Source organism: Tinamus guttatus, unplaced genomic scaffold (genome assembly GCF_059628265.1).
Source record: "Tinamus guttatus ecotype Peru unplaced genomic scaffold, ASM5962826v1 Tinamus_guttatus_pri_ptg000414l, whole genome shotgun sequence".
Taxonomy (NCBI): Eukaryota; Metazoa; Chordata; class Aves; order Tinamiformes; family Tinamidae; genus Tinamus; species Tinamus guttatus.
This window is the reverse complement of record NW_028288948.1, coordinates 69,862-89,387: the sequence shown is the minus strand read 5'-3', so window position 1 is coordinate 89,387 and position 19,526 is coordinate 69,862. Positions and strand designations below refer to the sequence as shown.

General features: G+C 38.2%; 1 pseudogene; it reads left to right on the top strand.

Annotated features, from left to right (window-relative positions):
- The first annotated feature begins 4,085 nt into the window (after positions 1–4,085).
- On the top strand, positions 4,086–13,217 carry LOC104575653 (alpha-methylacyl-CoA racemase-like; annotated as a pseudogene).
- The last annotated feature ends 6,309 nt before the right edge of the window (positions 13,218–19,526 follow it).

Sequence of the window (19,526 nt, the reverse complement as noted above, 5' to 3'; positions counted from 1 at the left end):
AAATAACTTTATAAACAGGAGAAAAAAATGTGAAAATTAAGATGTCAAGATTTCAGGTTTTTATCATTGCCATCTCAAAGCTCCGAAGGTGCATTTGGTGTCTTTTTTTCTTTTTTTTTTTTTTTTGTAGATTTTTTAGTAAATATTTACTCACTCACTCTGTCTCAAAAAAAAAAAAAAAGAGTGGTAGTAATTCTAGCCTTAGTAGCAGCTTAAAGCTAAGGTAATTTAGCAGAGTGTATGGGTCAGACAGGGGAACCATATTATTCCTTCCTAGCCTTTAGATTTTTGAAACCTGACGTAGTTGAATGCGGGGTGTCAAGGCAGAGCCAGAGATGCTGGAGAGGTTGGGAATTAGTGGGCAGCACAGGTAGGCAGAGAAACATGTTTTGTGGACTTTGGAGCTCGTTTAGAGGGACGTACGTTGATATACTGCATATTTACTCAACAGTGAAGTTGCTGATACAGTTTGCCTACCAGCCTGCCAAGAGCCAGTATTTCAGGAAAAGAAATTGTAGTCTGGCAAAGACACAGCTAATCCAGTTCAATATTTAATTGGTGAAAGGGAACATTGGCTAGGTTAGAAGTTCTGCTCCCAGGAAATTGGACAATTCTTTAGCATTAATATTTGCCCACTGATTTTTTGGATACCTGAGATCCTATCTTGCTATTTTTTATTTAAGAATGAACCTCTCAGCACCAAATAGGTTTCAGAATTTAACTGAGGTTAAATTGTGAGCGCCTTTTGCATACTCTGTCTCAAAAACTAATGAAAGATAAATTACATTTTAACAGGGATTTGTTCAATATTTATTTGAACTTATTTTATATAGGACAAAGATATCATTACCAGTAAAATAAAGTAAAAGAATCAAAATCTGTGTTAAGAATTTGTATGTCCTTGTATACATTCTTAGTTTATGCAAAAAAACATCTTGTGTTAAAAATGCATACTGATACTTGATGATTATGAGTTGTGATTTTTTAGTTTTATGCATCAACCACTGAAAATATTAATTTTAATTAACTATCTTCTGATGACTTTATTTTCTCTTTATGAATTTGGGGCAGGTTTGCACCATATAGACTTTCAAAATCTGAGATCGTGTTATTTCAATAAGCATTTTAATGATATTTTGCCATTCCTTCAAACTAAAATCCACCCACCAGGCTATCAGATAATGTTGTTCATTTGGAATAAGTGTGATATGTGATATACAGTGTAATGAGCTAACTTTCACAGTAAGAAAATTATTGAAAAAAATATTTCTTGTTGTGTTAGGATTATTTGCTTACATTTACCCAATAAAGTTTAATAGTTGTAAAACTATAATATTTTGTTCACATCTATATTTACTGCAGCATATTTGAGATTAGCCAAAGACTTTTACTATTTGGAGACTGTGGGGATATATCCTTGGCATATATTTCTTGAGCACACATTTTGCTATTGCACTGAACAAAACCATTGCTAAGAGTCAACAACATATTTATTTTTTACACATATAAACACAAACATGCATACACACACACATATATATATGTATGTATATTCCTTTCCCTCATTTTTTTATATTCAGCAAATCAGATGCACGTTTATTCTCAGATTTTTTTTGAATAATAGTTGTCTTTGAATCATTGTCCGTAGTTGAAAGTCACTTCTTTAACTGATGCTCTAAAAAATATGTTCTCTCTTCAAAGTCTCTTGTCCACCACTTTGAAATAAGTGATATCTTGTATGTTTTACGTATTGAGGTCCCTATTTTCTACCTCTGGATCAATAAAATTCAGCTCTCTGATTCTGCCATGGAGATAGCAAAGGTGACGGTGGAAGGGGCTCATATTGTGCATCTGTATTTATTTGAAATGGGGCAGGGTAAGGTCCATGAACATGCACATAGAATAATGAAATCCATGTGATGAAGAAGAGATTTGCTGTGTTAATTGTCAAAAAAAAAAAAAGCACAAATGGACTATTATCCTTCTGCTCTTCTGGAAGCAATCCAGCAGATGAGAAATTCCACAAAATAACAGTGTTTTAAAAGAATCACATTGTTACAAAGCCAAGGCTGGAAATATCCTTGCTAAAACCATCTTGGACATCTTAGCTTCTGTTTCCTCAGAATGCATCTCACCATATGTTCTTCCCATCACATAGTCACTTGCTGTTTCTTAGCCTCATCCTGCAGCAGTTAGATGGTGCTTGCTGAGTAAGGCATGGACCACATGCTGAAATGTGGTAACAGAAGACAAATGCAGAACAGCTTCATTCACTGACTACAACCAAATGTATAGTTAATGAAGCTTGGTCACTATAGAAAATGGAACACACTGATACAAGGAAAAACAGATTTAAATTTGTTACAGCAATCTTAATTTTAGCATCTTTAAACTTCATTTTCTAATGTTAATGATTCTTTGAAAGAAAAATACTCCAGGCCCTCGCAGCATCATACAGTGGAAGAGAATTAACTGTATGTTCCACCTTGAGGCATGGTACTTCAGGGCAGGAAATGGGGCTTAAGACTTTGTGTCATTCTGTCATGGGAAAAGTCTTGATTTGCAGCTGAAATTGCTGTATGGGAATTAATTTTTATGCTGTTCATTTTTTTAAACTACAAACAGTTAAATTATCATTGCTTTGCATAAAATCTTTAAGTGCATCATTTCAGATCAGTGCTTTCTTCCCTCCAAGATTACGTGTTTCTCAGAAAAGTCACTGCTTGCTTTCTCAAGTTCTCAAAGTGGCACAGAATAAACAAGAATGTGAATTATGAAATAAGTATCTTGTGACTATAGCCAAGTCCCAAACAAATAGCCCCTTTGTAGGGTGATGGAAACAGTTCATGCAAACAAAGGCATATCGACCAATTGCACCAAGAATATTGGAAAATCTGTCTACGATGAATGCTGCAGATGATATTGTCCAGCAGGAATAGCTCACTGAAAATGAATTAGGATCACCAAACTGTAGAATGGAGGTACTCCAATTATTTCAAAACAGCAGGATTTTTTTCAAGATGTCAGAGGCAGCTTGCTAGAAATGTGTGGTGCCCAGTACAGAGCTGAAGCTCTGCATCCAAGAAAATGAAATTACGGAATCCCCTAGTCTAGAGTTTTGAGGCCCTAAAATAGTGGTTAATAATAAAGGAAAATATTTATTTTCTACTGATTAGCCAATATAAGGATTAGCTATATAAAGTTGTTTGCCAAAGATGATCAGGGGCCTGGAACATCTGCCCTATGAGGAGAGGCTGAGAGAGCTGGTCCTGTTTAGCATGGAGAAGGCTGAGAGGGGATCTTATCAATGTGTATAAATACCTTCTTGATGGAGGGTGTCAAGAGGATGCGGCCAGACTCTTTCCAGTGGTGGCCAACGACAGGGCAAGAGGCAATGGCTACAAACAGAAGCACAGGAAATTTCACATGAATTTGAAGAAAAGTGTCTTTACTGTGAGAGTGAGAGAGCCCTGGCACAGGCTGCCCAGAGAGGTTGTGGAGTCTCCTTCTCTAGAGATCTTCAAACCCACTTGGATGCAGTCCTGTGCCACGTGCTCTAGGTGACCCTGTGTGTGCCAGGGGGTTGGACCCCACTGACTGATGGGACTGAACAACTTGCAAACAGTAGTTTTTCTAGATACGACTATTTTAGCAAAGCAGCACAAGGCAGCTTGTACAATTACTTTCTGAGGATGAAAGTAGCCTTTCATTCCTAAATATAAATTCATAAACTTTGACAGATAGCCCTAGATTCTCTGGAAGCATGAATTCACCACTACTTTGGAGGGATGCATTTCATCTCAGGATAAATTCACTTTTAATGTGTGAGTAAGTGTGAATCTACACTGGCACATAAAACACGGAAAGGCAAAGAGAAGCTCCATCTGCAAAGCAGCACCTCCTGCAACCAGCGTGGGGAAACGGGCACGGGCTCGCTGCAGATACACCCAGAGGATGCTGCTTTTGGGATGGGTTCACATAGGGACGCCTCGGCGCGGCGCGGCCGCTAAGGGGGCAGCAGCTGCCGTTAGCGACCGTTAACGGCCGCACTGGGGGCATTAGCGGCGGCGGCGAGGCGCGCATCGATGCGCCGGCGCTCGGCAGGCGGCGTGCGGGTGCTGGAGCTGGCGGGGCTGGCGCCGGCGCCGTTCTGCGCCATGATCCTGGCCGACTTCGGCGCGCGCGTGGTGCGCGTGGACCGCGCGCCGCGCTCCGCCGTGGCAGCCGACGTGCAGGGCCGCGGCAAGCGCTCGCTGGCGCTCGACCTCAAGCGGGCGTGGCAGCCTTGCGGCGGCTGTGCCGCGCCGCGAACGTGCTCGTGGAACCCTTTCGCCACGGTGAGGCGGGCGCCGGCAGGCTCGGTTCGGGACGCGGTTGTTCGGGCGCCGGCGGCTCTGGGGCACCCAGGGAAGGAGCTGGCGGGGCCGCAGAGCGGGACTGTCGCACCCCGCCGCCCGGCCTGGCCTTGTATGCCCTGCTCGGGGTGGCTGCGCCCCTCGGCTGCCCCCAGCTGCTCCCTTAAGCTGTGGTCGCGAACCCAGAAGCTCTGCTTCTCCTGAGGTGTTTACCCCCGTTTCGTTTCCTTGTTGGTGACTGGAAGGACCAGCTTCTCAAATAAGTTTTTATCTGGTAGAAACCCATTGCTCAATTTCACTGCTGTTCCCTTAAGGCTGATCAGCTATGCTGCTATTTACAAACTAATGTAACAGAAATAGATTTTAAGATATTTGGGGATGTTAGGGATGGGTTTGTGAAAGAAGCGTTGGCAGTAGCTGCAGGGTGGAGTGGGTGTTGAAGCTCTGTCGAAGGGGTCCCTGCCTGCTCCTCTGGCCTGGCCTTGCTGCAGGCCCGAGCGTGGATGATGGGCTGCAGTCGGATCAAGGGTCACTGCGCAGATAAAAAAACGGTTTTGTGCCCAAATGGGCACAAAATGCACTCTGAGACCATTATTTTAGAAATGCGCCATCAAAATATTAGTCTTGATTACTGTAGACAATATGCTGCCCAAAACTATATTTGATAGATCTCTAAAAGCTCCTTATTTTTTACAAAAGAGAACTAACTTGTTCTTCTGTAGCTGTTGCAGATTGTTTCTGCAGTGTGTAGTTAAGCGATCGCTTTGCATTAGGGAGTTAAAGATGCAGGAAAACAAGGGATGCTGAGGGGGAAAATACATGGGTTTTGCAAAAGAAGTATGTTCTAATGGAAGTTGGAAGTAATCTGGCAGACTACTGGGGAAGTAAAAAAGGAGGAAAAAAAAAAGGGGGAAAATAAAGGACCATAAAGCCTTTTAATCAGCTTGCATTCAAAATGCATGCTGTGTAACATTCTGGCTATTAGCATTATAATATGGATCTTGAATAAGAATGCATATGTATGTATATTCCATGTATATAGAATGTTTCATAAATTGCAATTCTTTTATAGTGCAATTTACACTTATTTTAAACTATGAACTATATATATGCTATATATGTTTTGAGTCTCATAATGCACCAAATCCTAATTCTTTTTTTTTTTTTTTTCTCCAGGTGTCATGGAAAAACTTGGTCTTGGTCCAGACGTTCTTTTGGAAGAGAACCCCAGGCTCATCTATGCTAGGCTCACTGGATTTGGCCAGACAGGAAAATAAGCCAAGTCTGCATGTCATGACATCAATTATTTGGCATTATCAGGTAGGCTGAAAATATATTGTTTAAGATTTTTTTTTTCTGTAAATCAAGACTTAAAAATTTATTGAAAGATTCCTTGCAGATAGCTCAAATTACATGAGGTACATAGCTTTGTGAAGCAGCTGAGCTGATCTGAAGCCTCACTGTCAATAAAGGAGAGATTCCTCCTTCATCCTTGTGCTTCTCAACTCCCTTCTCTCCAGCGTATGGTGCTTGTTTGACCTCTCTGCGAGCTGACTGGGTTCCTGAGCATGTTAAAAACTGACCTAGGAAAAATGGGTTGAGTTGAAACACTTCACTAAGAGGTTGGTTAGACAAATGTTTAAAAAAAAATAAATCAGCACAAGAAAGAGGAGGAAACTTGCGCTGAGCAAAGTGTTAATTTTCACAGCAGCAGTGAGCTGTTAGTCTGGATCAGCGTGTCTTCTCAGACTGTATTTTTCTCCTTTTGTGTTGTTTTATATGAATATTCTATTTTCTTTAAAGAGAAATGAAGTCTGTATGTATTTTTACCTTTTCCTTTGGGGCCTCTCTGCTAGAAAATCAATATATTCATAGTCCCAGGAGGGTTGCAGATTATTTCAAAGCGGCTGCTCACAATGTTGGCAAAATAAAGTAAAACTGCACAGCCTACAAGGCATTATCTTGTGCTTTTCTTCTGTGATTTTTCTCTCCAACTATACTATTTCAAAGCAAGTTTAAAATAGAGTGTTTTTCTGTCTGCAAAGCTACATTGTCTTAGCATACTGTCTTACAATATTCTCATTTAATGTGTGATGATTTTACAGGTATGCAATACCAAACAATAACAAAATGACTCAATATTGATGGTAGCATTCAATCTGTGGTTGTGTATGGGCCTACTTGCTGCTCCTCACACTGACAGCACTGTGTGTGTTTCTGTCTCTGCCCCTTTTCCAAGCAAGAGAGAAAGTGAGCCAAAATCTCATGATTTACTGCTGGATGCTGCATTTCCTTTAGCCCCAAGGAAGTGTCAGGGCAGAACTGCTAGAGATGTGGAGATCTGGTACCCTCATCTGTGGGGATCCACTATATTGGGCAATGAAGTTCCTTCAGGGGTGAATTCAGTCCTCTCTCATGGCATTAGATTGTTGGCATATAAAAAAAGAGACCTTGTTTGACACCTTTGACTTCATGTCTGCGTGATTTTAAAAGTCTTGTGATAGTTTAGTTTGTTACATACTTAGGGAAAGGTTCAAACATTTTTATCCATTGCAATCTTGGATGATAATCCTTTTTCTTTAGTATTTTTTTTAATCAGTATAGTCTTGGTTAGTGCTATCTTGTAATTGAGAAAGGCCTGTTACAAGAAGGAAGTTCCAAGCAGTCAGGCATGTCAAACTTTTTGATGTTTCAAATTTAAAAATTTAATTATGTATCAGTAATTTTAAAGTATAAAAGGTTATGAGATTTCCAGGTCAGAAAAGGAAATTCCTTTCTTTACAGGAGTTAAAGAAAGGAAGGAGTTACAGAACCTTCACTGCACTTACTGTTTCACTGGTAGTGTTTCTCTTGCCAGACATCCCGGTGTAAAAAATAAGTCTGTTTTTAAACACATATACTCACTTCAAAAAAATTAAATCTTCTTGAAATTTCCTATAATCATGTTTTCCAGCCAATTTAAAGGAAATAGGACAAGTTATTTGTGAGATGATCGCAATTTTGAGCACCAATACCTCTTATCTTGGCTGTTTTCCAGATGGATTTTGCCAAATCAGGCAAAGGGCAGATTGTTGATGCCAGTATGGTAAGTTTTGCCTCATGAGGAGGGTGGGTTGCTATTTCTTTTCTGCTCTAAGTCTGTAAAAATAGTTTATGCTCCCATCCCACCCCCAAAAAATTACACTGCCACCAATAATAGCCAAGAAATCAATTTCAAATACTTGCATTAATAAAGTATAGCAGACTGTATAGTCTATAGTCTGTATATGCTTTATATACTACTATGTTGTCACATATTAGTATGTACAACTATATATAGTAGTATATAGAAAGAGAATAGTAGAAGAAATGAAAGAAGGGCAATGTGCAAATTTGTAACAGTTTAATCATGAATGCTATGGATTTTTTCCCTGTAAGGCCACTCAGTTGTCTATAGATTAAAAATATTTAGATTTATCATTGAAACCCATTGATAGTATTACGTACGGGTATTTTTTCTCACTTGCACTCTTTCCCTTTTTTTTTTTTTTTTAATCTTTAAAAGGACCCTGCAATTAAAATTTGACTTCTCTAGACATATTGTGATACAATGAAGGCTGTCATTTGGACTCTAAATTATAAAATTAAAAAAATCCCTTCATCATAAGAGATCTTGAGGCTAGGGAATAGCAACAGACATTATTTGTATTGCTTTTAGCAGTTTTTTGACAGATTCACAGGACATTCTCAAAAATAGGTCATGAAATTATGGTCTAGATGAAAATTGCATGGGAAGAGTGCAAAACTGGTCTAATTCAGTAGCTATTAATGGGCAGTTATCAAAATGGAAAAAAAAAAAAAAAAAGTGGAGTTCCACAGGGTATCTTTTGTTCTGTCAGTGTTTTCACTGAATGACAGACTGGAAGATACACTTGCTAAATTTACAGATGAAGTGAATCTGGGAGGAGCCAAAAGCATGTTGGGTGAAGGATTGAAATCGAAAATGGCCTTTACAAATTGGTGAAATGACCTGAAAAAGTTGACTGAGCTTCACAGCAACCACTGCTGAGTGCTCCTGCTAGGCAGAAGCGATTAGCTGTCCACCAAATACAGCCTGAGAACAATTGGCTAAAGTGCCATCCTGGGGTTTATAGTAGTTACAAGCTGCACATGAGTCAACAGCACCACAGTACCATGCTGTTGTGAAACACACCGACACTGTGTTAGGATGTATAAACAGGAAATTGAGCCGGCAAGGTTTTTGAAGTAATTCTTCTAATCAGTTCCTCTATTCAGCATTTATAAGGCCTCAAGAAAATAGTGTCTAACACTGATGATCATTTTTTCAGGAAAAAAAAAAAAAAACAGTTGGAGGAAGCCCAAAGAGCACACAGCAAAAATGACTGTGGGTCTAAAAAGCATGACCTGCAGGGGAAGACTGAAGGAGTTTGCATATTTGTGAAGTGGAAACTATAAAGGGATATCATAAGTCTTCAAATATGTACAAGGCTATTTCTTATGGTCGGGAGTATTACCTTATCTTCTCTATTTGTGCTTGAAGCCATTGAAAGAATTTGTTCACAAGGAGTGCAAGGCCACAGATGTCCAAATGAAATCTCTGGCTAGTTGGGAAAGGAATTAGTTGTGGTTTTGTTGGTTTGTTTTTGTTTTAAAAATCCTGAAAACTTCTCTCCCATCTTTTTTTTTCTTGTCTTGGTAGTAGTTGAAGAATTTACAATTCCCTAGTGATATTCCAGGAAAGCCCTGAAATGCTTATCTGGTGACACTGGACTTATATTACTTAATTTTTACCTAAATGTTAGGTAAAATGCATGCTTTCACTTACACAAACTTTCTGTGAGATATTTGATAAAATGCATATATGTGTCATCCACAGCAAACACAGTTAAATAAGCTGGGATGGTTGAGTCTGTTTCTATTTCTAAATTTGATTCATGGAAATAGGGTTTTATTTTCCTTTTTCTTTTTAATACAGTAACGCAGCATCAAAATATTTGAGCTGTCATTTAATTTTAAAGCTTTATTTAGTAGGTGTATTATGCTGCTGAATAGTTGAGTTAATCTGAATATGCTAAGAACACATTGGGGAAATTTCTATGGTAAAAGAGGGGAAATTATAAAAAATAATCCCATGAAAAATAAGGTTTCCTCTTCTTTCATGGAGAAAGAAGTGTTTTACTGGACCACTATTTTTTTTTTTTATTTTAATGTACATGTGACGAACTCCTGGTTAGCAAATCTGAACTAATACAAAAACAGGGTAGAGGAGCAATCAGGTCAAGGGTTGGATTTGCAGCATCTCTTCACGTTAGTCCAGTGTAATTGCCGCGCTACATAAAAGGTAGACACTGAGTCTTGCATTTTAGCTCAGCAGGATCAAACTTCTGATGTGAACCAATTCACATTAGTTACACACGTTTTCAGAGAGTCAACAAGAAGAGACAGTATCTGATTACTCCTGCACATTGAGTGGAGTGCTGGATGAAAACTGCGTTAGGATACAGTCAGCCCAGGGTGATGAATAAGGGTGACTCCATAGGTCCCCTCACTGTTCAGACATGGAGCCTTCTGCTCACAGAAGGCATCTGATTGAGTCTGACTCACTCCTTGTGAAAGGAGCCACAGGAGAAGTGGTAACCACTTCTTGTATAGCAGCCTCGTGGCCAGAGCATTTCCCTGTCAGACACAAGACTGGGCATCCAGGTTTTTCTCAGCCTCCAGATATGGAAGACCAAAGCTCCCACATCCTAGAAGAGCTACTCAGTCACAAGGCTGGAGTTTAGGTCGGGGTGGGTTTTTCTCAGTCATTTTATCTGCCCTGTTTCACTCTGCAGCAGGAAAGAAAAGCTGTGGTGTGGGGAGAGGCCATCCAGTAGCAAAATACCCCGGGCCACCCGTCCCTGCTTCACAGCCTCCTGGTGCTTGTAGCATTAGGAAGTCCTTGGGGAAAATGCATAACCAGTAGTGCTGTAATCACTGTGTAGTTAAGCGGAAGAGGAAAGCAACCATAGTGGCATGCGTGGAGTCATCTGAGATTGCCTTTGGGGTTCAGGGCAGAGCTTAGCCACCATTTTACTTGTCTCAGAATTGTGAAGGGCCTTGGGCACGTGCTGGGTGTCTGGTTGCTGAGCCTGGGATGCTTCTGAGAGCCAGTCAAGAAGAGATGCTCTTTTACTGTAATTGTAGGCAAGGGTAGATATTAGGGTAGGTAGGTATTCTGAATAGTTCTGACAAATTTAGACACCAAATTTGCAGTTTGAGTTTATTCTGAGTGTTAGCTCACTTATTGTTATCTTTCAACGTGTTTCATGTAATTCTTTGCTAATGTGTGTAATGCAAGATATGATCATTAGCAAAGCAACCAGTAAGTTGGTGGTCTTGCAGTTATTTCACAAATGTGCGGGTGAAGGTATGAAATGCTCTTGCACAGCAAAGTACCTTAATTCATTTCAATATATGGCAAGTAGGACAAAAGTATTCCTGGCTTTGTGACAAGAACTTGGGAGGAGGAAGACAACTAATATACTTTAAATGAAGAAACCTTCATGACTCTGCATACTTGAGATTTACATCTTTTTAAAATTTATGCTTAGAAAGGTAGAAAGTTATAGATATTTCTACTTTAAAATTTAGCAGCTTTATATTTACAGCAGCTCTACAGGCAATCTCAGATTAACTTTACACAGCTGAAAGTGCATGAAACAATGATAGCTACTACTACATTTGAAAAAATATTCCCATTTTTTGGGGGGAAGACAATTTCTAAGTACTTGCTAGTGGGAGGAGTGGGAAGTTAATTTTTTGTTCTTAGTGATCCAGATGAGCTTCCTCATTCACATGGTATATATAAAAAAAAGAACTTTAATTTCTAATTTCCTTTCAATTTTCTGCTTCTAAAAATAGCAGTCTTATAATCAGGTAAGCTCAAGACAACTTACTGTTCATCTATAAGGACTGGTATCAGCATCCTGCTTTCCACAGGTATAAGGCTTGAAGGCTGACAGGTACTTAGTGTTCTAGATACCAAGGAAGCTTGTTCCATCATCTAAAATGGGAACATGTATGTGAGCAACTAGTTGTTACCAAGTTGCTAATCTAGGAAACTGAAGCCATATTATTATACTTATGACCCTTGTTGTTCTTTAATAGTAAAAATTTTGACATATGCAATACAAATTGTGCTTCACAAGTATAAGAAAAGAAAATGCTTTTAAGGTTAAAAATCTTAAACCCCGGCCAGACTTACTGGTGAGTTTTTTGCAGTCTTGTTTCATGTCAAATTAAGGCAATATGTCAGCTAATTTATTGAAGCGGATTTTTTTTTTTTTTTTTTTTTTTTTTTTGTATCTTGAAGGTAGAAGGAACAGCATACCTGAGTTCTTTTCTGTGGAAATCACAAAATTCAAAATTTAGGACTTTGGAAGAGACCCCAAGGTGAGAATTTACTGGATAGTGGAGCTCCTTTTCCTGAAACCTACAGGACCTCCACTGGAAAATACACAGCTGTTGGTGCTATTGAGCCACAATTCTACGAGCAGCTAATAAAGGGTAAGTAACTTGGAGCAGCTGTTTCACATCCACCAAGCATGATTGACTATCTCCCTGCTGGAGCAGGGGGGTTGGACTATAGATGATCTCTAGAGGTCCTTTCCAATTTTAACCATTCTGTGAATAGATACTTTTAAACTAAATTTTGATTCAGGACATTGGTTGTGTTTTAATTTTGTTAAAGCCAAACCCTTTCTGAAACCAGTTGGGTAGAGTTGTTGCTTTCTGGTTTAGTTCCTTCTTCTAGCACTTGATTTCTTACTTTTTAATCCCTTTTCTTCCAAAGTCATGGTATTGCTAGTCAGAGATGGGGCTGAAGCACTGCATGACTATTTTAAAAAAAGACCAATATAGCAAATAAAACTTCATACAGTTTCATATTTTTGTTATACAAAAGTTTAAAGAAAATTTTATGTTATTTTTAAAGTAAATGTTCACTGGAAATATCCTGTAATATTTTTTGATAAATATGACCTTTTCTAAAATGAAAATCAGCTTTATAAATTGATTTTAACCACAGAACTACTTTTAGAGTACAACTGTGGATTTGACTTCTATATTTTAAAACTCTTCAGTCAAATAACTTTATGAAGTATGAAGTATATACTTACATATCTTAAAAAATTAGATTGGGTCATGCAAAATCATTATTTTGTAAGGTTAATACTGAAATTTGCAGTGTCCCTTTATTTTCGAACCAGTTGCATAGTTTCAGGTTTAGACCAGGTGTGCTCTTAGTTTCTTACTGGTTACTTCATTTAAAAATAATTTCCTGTTATTCCCCTTCAATAAATTGTTATGCTTTCCATGTTGAATATATGGAAGTTTTAAAAAAACACAAAGAATTTGGTAGTTAATTTTCCTTTCCCAGTATTTAGGATATAAACCATGTAAGAAATCCCTCTTAACCTAATTTTAGTTCTACTTAATGAGCAGGACAAAAATCCATGCAGGAGATACCTACAGTGGATGTACCTAGGCTATGTTACGGGGTCACTTTGATGTGTAGATGAGTTAACATGACAGCTCTTGGCGGGGCAAAGGTAGCAGTGAAGCAGCTCTTGACTCCTGCTCAACATTTCCCCACAAACTGTTACTGGAATTGCAGGTTGGGTGCCTTCTCAAGGTGAGTACTGCCAGGCAGCTCAGTCCCCCACAGCTCTCTTGCACTAATGAGAGCATCGGCAGTGCCAGGACTTGCATTTCCAGAAGGGTTTGAGATTCAGGAACACAGTCAAGGTGGGAGGTGGGCACAGTCCTAAGATGGGAGGACATCTTCTGTTCTTTTTGACATTGCTCTTTTGCAGACATTGAGCTCCCAAAGAAACATTTGTGCAGTAAATGGCTGCTTCTATAAATGGCTATAAAGCACTATTTATTGCAGAGAATTTTCACAATTGCAGAGAATATCCAAACTCTTATATGGTAGTTTTATGTATGCTGATATAGGAAATGCATTGAGCAGCCTCATGGAGTGACCTATTGACATGTTCAACATAACATTATGCACCCAGATCAGATGCCACATTTGGGAGAACCATGGTTTTGGCTGATAGAGTTAGTGCTCCTCTTTCTCATTGTCCTGAGAATACCTTGCTTGTTAGGCTGTAGATCTAAGCTACTCCTTGAGAAAGTGTAGTTGTTTTTTTCTACAGTTACTGTTTTTTTGAAATGTTATTCTCATCTAATCCCCTTTTGCTTGCAATAGAGCTGGAGAACAAAAATTATTCAATACAAAATTATCAAAGTAAACCCTTGGTCTATCAATTAGGGAATTTGTGATTCCAGTACTTCTTCAGGCAGAATGCCCTTATTAAATATAAAGGAGGAAAGAAAAAAGTTCTACTTATCCAAATAGTCATTTGTTTGGCCTAAAGTTCATGGCTGCAGTATTTATTATATGCTTCTCTGGAGATTAAGTTGAATAGCAAGTGCTTTTAAGCCACAGGAGTGGGCTGAAAACTATAAGGAGGAAAACACAATCTGTAAAAGAGTTTGGGCTCAGGTTTTTTGCCCTTCTTCCTCAGTGAACCTTTCCTGGATGCTCCTGCCTTGCTGTATTGATCACTGTTGCAGGCCACAGTATGAAGACTCAGGACTTTTCCAGTCAGCCGGAAAGGTCATCTAGGAGGACACCCTAGGATAGTTGATTCCAGTATTCAGACAAATACAATCTGACTGGTTTCTATCTCATGTAGGTTTCTCTTTACTGAGGAAAATGTTGAAATTCTGTTTTCCTCTCGATGTTTTCTCAGAAATTTGGAGCATAAAGCCAGAGCAGCAACTATAAATCCATCGGCCAATATCAGGGTACTCATATTTTTCAACTTTATCTTCATGTTTGAAAATATTTCCTATACTTAAAACACACAGGAATGGCTTGATTTTCAAAATGTTTCACGTGTTTCAAAAGCATTTTTTTCGCACAATAAAAGACAAGTGTATTTGCATGTATGTAGAAAAGTGTAATCACATTTGTGACTGTGTCTGTCAGCATTTGTCAGATTCAAAAATTCAGCATGTAGACTAGTCTTCTACTATTTTTTTTTTTTTACTTTTAATGGTATTACAATATTTGCTTCCAGTCAATACTTTTTATTTATTAATTTTATAAAAGAGTGTTATTGAAAGCTTCAGACTATAAGCAGAAGATTTTTTTCACAATGCTGCATTTAAAATAAGTGGTCGTCTTCACTGTATTTTAAGTACACATTGTGAATTGTTCAGATTTTCACATAGGAAATAATTATCTCCTTCAGTAGTTCTGCTTGTAAGCTTCTGAAGCAGTGATGTACCAAATTAGAACAGCTGATTTTTCTCATAGCTAAGAGAGCTTTTTCCTTTCAGGGATATCTATTGCAGAAATTCAGTTCACAATTTAAGCCTTCTGAATGTTAGACAGAAGAAAAAGCTGCTTACGAGAAATATATTATTGTTCCTCAAATGAGAAACTTCAATTTAGACTGAGTGGTCTGTTCAAGGCTTTTATTCCCTGTTTGAAATAGTAAAATGCTGTGTTCCAGTTAAAATTTCCATGATTTCATCCCCCCCCCCCCCCATATTTCTGGTCAGTTTTGTTGGTGAACAACTTGGTGCTGTTCCAAATAAAACATATTCAGAAGCCACTTTATGTCCAGTCAGAGAATGTGTTACCTCTGCCACTCCTGTATAATGAGAACATAAGGGTGTGGGACATGCAGAAGTAATGGACAAAGATTGAAAGATTGCAAATGTGGAAAAGGAACATGATTTCTGCCCTCAAAACTCTGATTAGAAGCAGTGAAACTAATTTTCTTTTTCCTTTTGCTTCACTTTAGTAGAATTAGGAGCCCAGATGAACCAAGATGAGAGTGCAGGTAATAAAAAAGAGAGGAAAGCTCTTAAGGGGACTATAGAGCGAAAAGCGTGAGGTTTAAGAAAATACTGCATCTTAATTTTGAGAAAATTTGCTGTATGGAACATGCTTGCCAGGGAAAGTGAAATTTCTGCTTACCACAAAATCATTAGTTTTTTAAAACTTGGCTATGGGGAAAAACTGAAGCTATATAAAATAGATAAGGTAAATTCCCATAACAGCTGCAGTATTAAAAATTATATTCTGAACTCATTGTAGACTATTTGCTGTTCACAAACATGCTGTAATTATCTTGCTTACACTTTGTTACTAGTAAAGTCAACCAATGTATAATGAAAATACCTTGCATCTTATGAGAAATCTGATGAAAGAAATACGTGTAACTAAGGCTAGGTCTCCATTTTTTGATTTAAAAAAAGACAGTGTCTTTTAACTTCTAATTTGCTTCTGCAAGTTTATCTTGATTTTTAGCAACATGTGCTTAGTTATTCCTGTGGCCAGGCTAAGAGGAACATGCAAAACTTGGTATTTTCATGTATCAGGGAGAGGTAAGGATGTGATTCTGCATCATCATGTGGTGTAAATTCAGTTACCTAAGATGAAGTTAGTATAAACTTACACTGTAAACGTAGATGGCAGCTGTGGATGCATTTGCAGTGATGCTGTGGTAGCAGTGTGGTTTTAATCACCCTTTTGATGAACCGTCATTTTTTAAATAAAAAATGAAGGGCTGGAGGAACAAATACAGAGTTACTTCAATGAAAATTTACTGTTGTTTTGGAATATTCCAAAGTTTAATTCCTTGTGAGCGTGAAAATGAATTGCATTTATGTAGAGCAATGGTATATATTTTATGGCTGTAATTTGGGCCAAAATTAAGAAAAGCCATGCTTAGATGATTCTGTTGCCCTGTCGTGACATTTAAAATTTATCATTTAAAAAATCATTTAAAAATTACAGTGCTATGAGCGTATAGCTTGGAAAAGAAAATCAGAATGCTAGAAGAAGAAAATCCCAAACAAAATCCTGCTAAGGATCCTAAATATAAACCACTGTAATTGAAATACTGTGGGAAATTATTATTTCTGTTATATCAAACCAACATTGCTGATTTATCTGTTCAATTTTATTGTTTTCTCTATTTTTGAAATAGATGCCTAGTTTCACTGCAGTTCATCTGAGAAGTTCTGTAAAAACAAATTTGTAATTTGCTGCATTAATCAATTGCAGATCTCTCTCAATATAGCTATAGCATACAAGTAAGACTTAATTCCCCCCCCCTCCTTTTTTTTTCCAAAAACCAGTTTCAAAGCTGTAGTGGGATAAATTATTGGCCTTTTCTAAAGAAAAATCCCTAGATCAAAATCTGAACACGTTTTGATTGCTGTACCAGATTCTCTGCGTAAAAGATACTTTGCTTTTGGTTATATTGGTGAAATATGTCATTCTGTGGTATCCCAAGCAATTCTGTGCTTTGTATTTTTTTTTCCCTGTTGACTCAGTTGCTCCTGCTGTGATTCCATTTTCTGCACCACAGATGCTTAGCACAAAGTGGAAAATGAGAAGCTTCAGTGCTTAAATGCTTTGAGTTCATACTGTTTAAAAGCTCCTGAATTCCTCAGTGGGTGGTGGAAAATGAGCATGTAATATTAAATTACAGGTTCTGCATATTGTTCTTTTTAGCCAAGCATGCAGGGTTAGATTCGGCCAATTTTCCATCTGGTGTGATCTTCAAGTATAATTGTGTAATATGATAATGATAGAGTTATAAGGCTCTGAGTCCTAGAAGCCGAAACATAATTAGTAAGCAATCAATACTTATCATATTGATGTTTGCAATTGAGACAGAATCATGGCAAGTAGGTTGTTATTTAGCTTTACTTGTGGGATATAAATTTGTCTCACCTCCTAGTTCTTAAGTAGAGTGTCTAGCTCTATTCATCTTTAATAGTATATTCTGAGTGAAGATTAATCAAATTCATTTTGTGAGTATCATTGATGAGGCTGCCTCGCATCAGCATAACAAACAAAGAAGTTCTTTTATCAAAAATGATCAGGAAAAGATAAGTCCTAGACCTGCTCCTCTCCTTTCACGGACCCCAGCAGTTCCATCTTTTAAAAGAGATCCTTTTATCGGAGAACACACAGAAGAGAAACTTCTAGAATACAGATTTACCAAGGAAGAGATTGCTAAGCCTCATTCTGATAAAGTAATTGAATTCAGTAAACCGAAAGCTAATTTATAATCTCTAACTACGCCAATCAGAAGAATTTCAGATGGATGCAATAAGATATTATGCATTAAAACTGAATTATATGACAAATAATATTTGTATGGTATTGCTTTTAAATGAATGTTTTAAATGAATGAAGATTTAAATTTAATTGAGAACCTATACAGCTGGGTGACTTGCACTGGAGTATACAAACCGTGTTCCTAATGAATCTAGAATGTTACAGAAACTGCGTTCTGGAAATCTGCACTTTTTGTTTACTAAGCAGATGTAAATCCTCATAATGGATCCTCATAAATAGCATATTCTGCAAAATGGTTGTTTCTTTTAATTTGAATTCTTAGTTACATGGTTGCTTTGTAATATATTTTGTAATTACCTGAAGGTAATACTTTTCATAAAATAGTCATATGCTTCATAAATGCGTGATTGTGTTGTTTGCTCATAGATTGGAAGGGATCTCTATTGTGCCAATTCGTTTGCACTGTCATGCCAGAACAATGGTCCAAATAATGAGGTTGTTTCCTTATGCTCCGCTCTAGAGTTGGTATGGTGGTTCTATTTAAGAGCCTGCCTACACTTTGTTAATGCAGTGATTATATTACATTTGGAATTTCACTTTGCCTGGAAAATTGCTTCAGGATGAAATTTGTTGTTTTAAAATAGTTGACAAGAATCAATCCTTTCCTCTGTTTTTGGAAAAAATCTAAGGAAGTTTAGCTGCATGAGCTTTAAACAATGGTGATTCCATGCTGGTGGTTGTTCCCTTCAAAATTAGGAGTTACTTGGAGCAGCCTTTTTTTCTTCAACTTAAAAATAATTGTTTTTAGGAAAAAAAAAAGAAAATATGGTCTTAATACAGTATTTTTAGTTAGGCATGTCAGGAATTCTATTACAAGGGGTTGCTTATTTTTTGTATCATAGTGTTTACCTTGCTAAGTATTAGTTCATTACTTACAAAAACTTCCATACGTATATTAGATATACATCATGCCAAAGTGTCAGCCTTATTACTATAAAAAATACCTTTTTTTATATTTTACCACATGAACATCTACCTGAGAGCAAGAGTTATTTAGTAGGTCCTAATCAGATAAGCAGATAGCAGCTGAAAACACCTTTTACTAACTGCTCTAATGAATTATTGAGTGTTATACATGTTTGCAATAAGATTTGAGAGTTTTCTCTGTCCCAGATGTATCTGATTACGTCAGAGATCAATAAACACTGTCAGGTGTAATCTGCAGTGCATCTAGGTTTTGACCCAACGCAAGTGAAGCCAATTTAAAAACTCCTGTTACGTTCAATATAGAGTGGATGAGCTGCGTCTTGTGGGTGGTTGACCTGCAAGGTAGGGTTTGGGTGTGTGGCTACAGATTCTTGTTGAAGCATTCTGTTCTCTTGCTAGGAGTACTATTTGTTATGTGCCAGGTAAGACTGTTGTGTTTTTTTTTTTTTTTTTTTTTTTTTTGGGGGGGGAAAAAAAAAGGGGGGGGGGATCCTCATTTCCTTTGTTTTTTCAGAAACCAAGAAAATAATTGGTTGCATTGAGGGTATCACACAACCAACCAAGTGTACTGAAATCCCTTTCTGAATATATGTTTATAGATACTTTTCCTCCTTCCTTTCCTAATGGCAGGAATGCTGCTCCCTGAGTGGAGAGGGGGCTCTAGTCTGAGCAGCATCATTGTCTTGCAGGAAGCAGAGGAGCAGCTCGTGTGCAGCTCCTGCTCTGCCTCAGCACATGGTGTGTAGGTACCCACATAGGTATCCCACACTTCAGCCAGCCTTGTGTGGCCCTGGGCAGCTGGGAGCCATGCAGACACCCAGGAGGGCCCATGTGCGGATGCTGACACAGGCTTCCCTGCCCCCTTCCTTTCATAACTTGTGATCACGGAGCCATGAGAGTTTGCGAGTCCCTCCCCTGGTGCCACGTGAGTTCCCCAGCCATATGATCTGGGCTCCATGTCAGCTCCGAGCAGGCAGCTCTGACCTCCCCACCGGCCGGCCCGCGAGCTGGACACAGCCACGGTG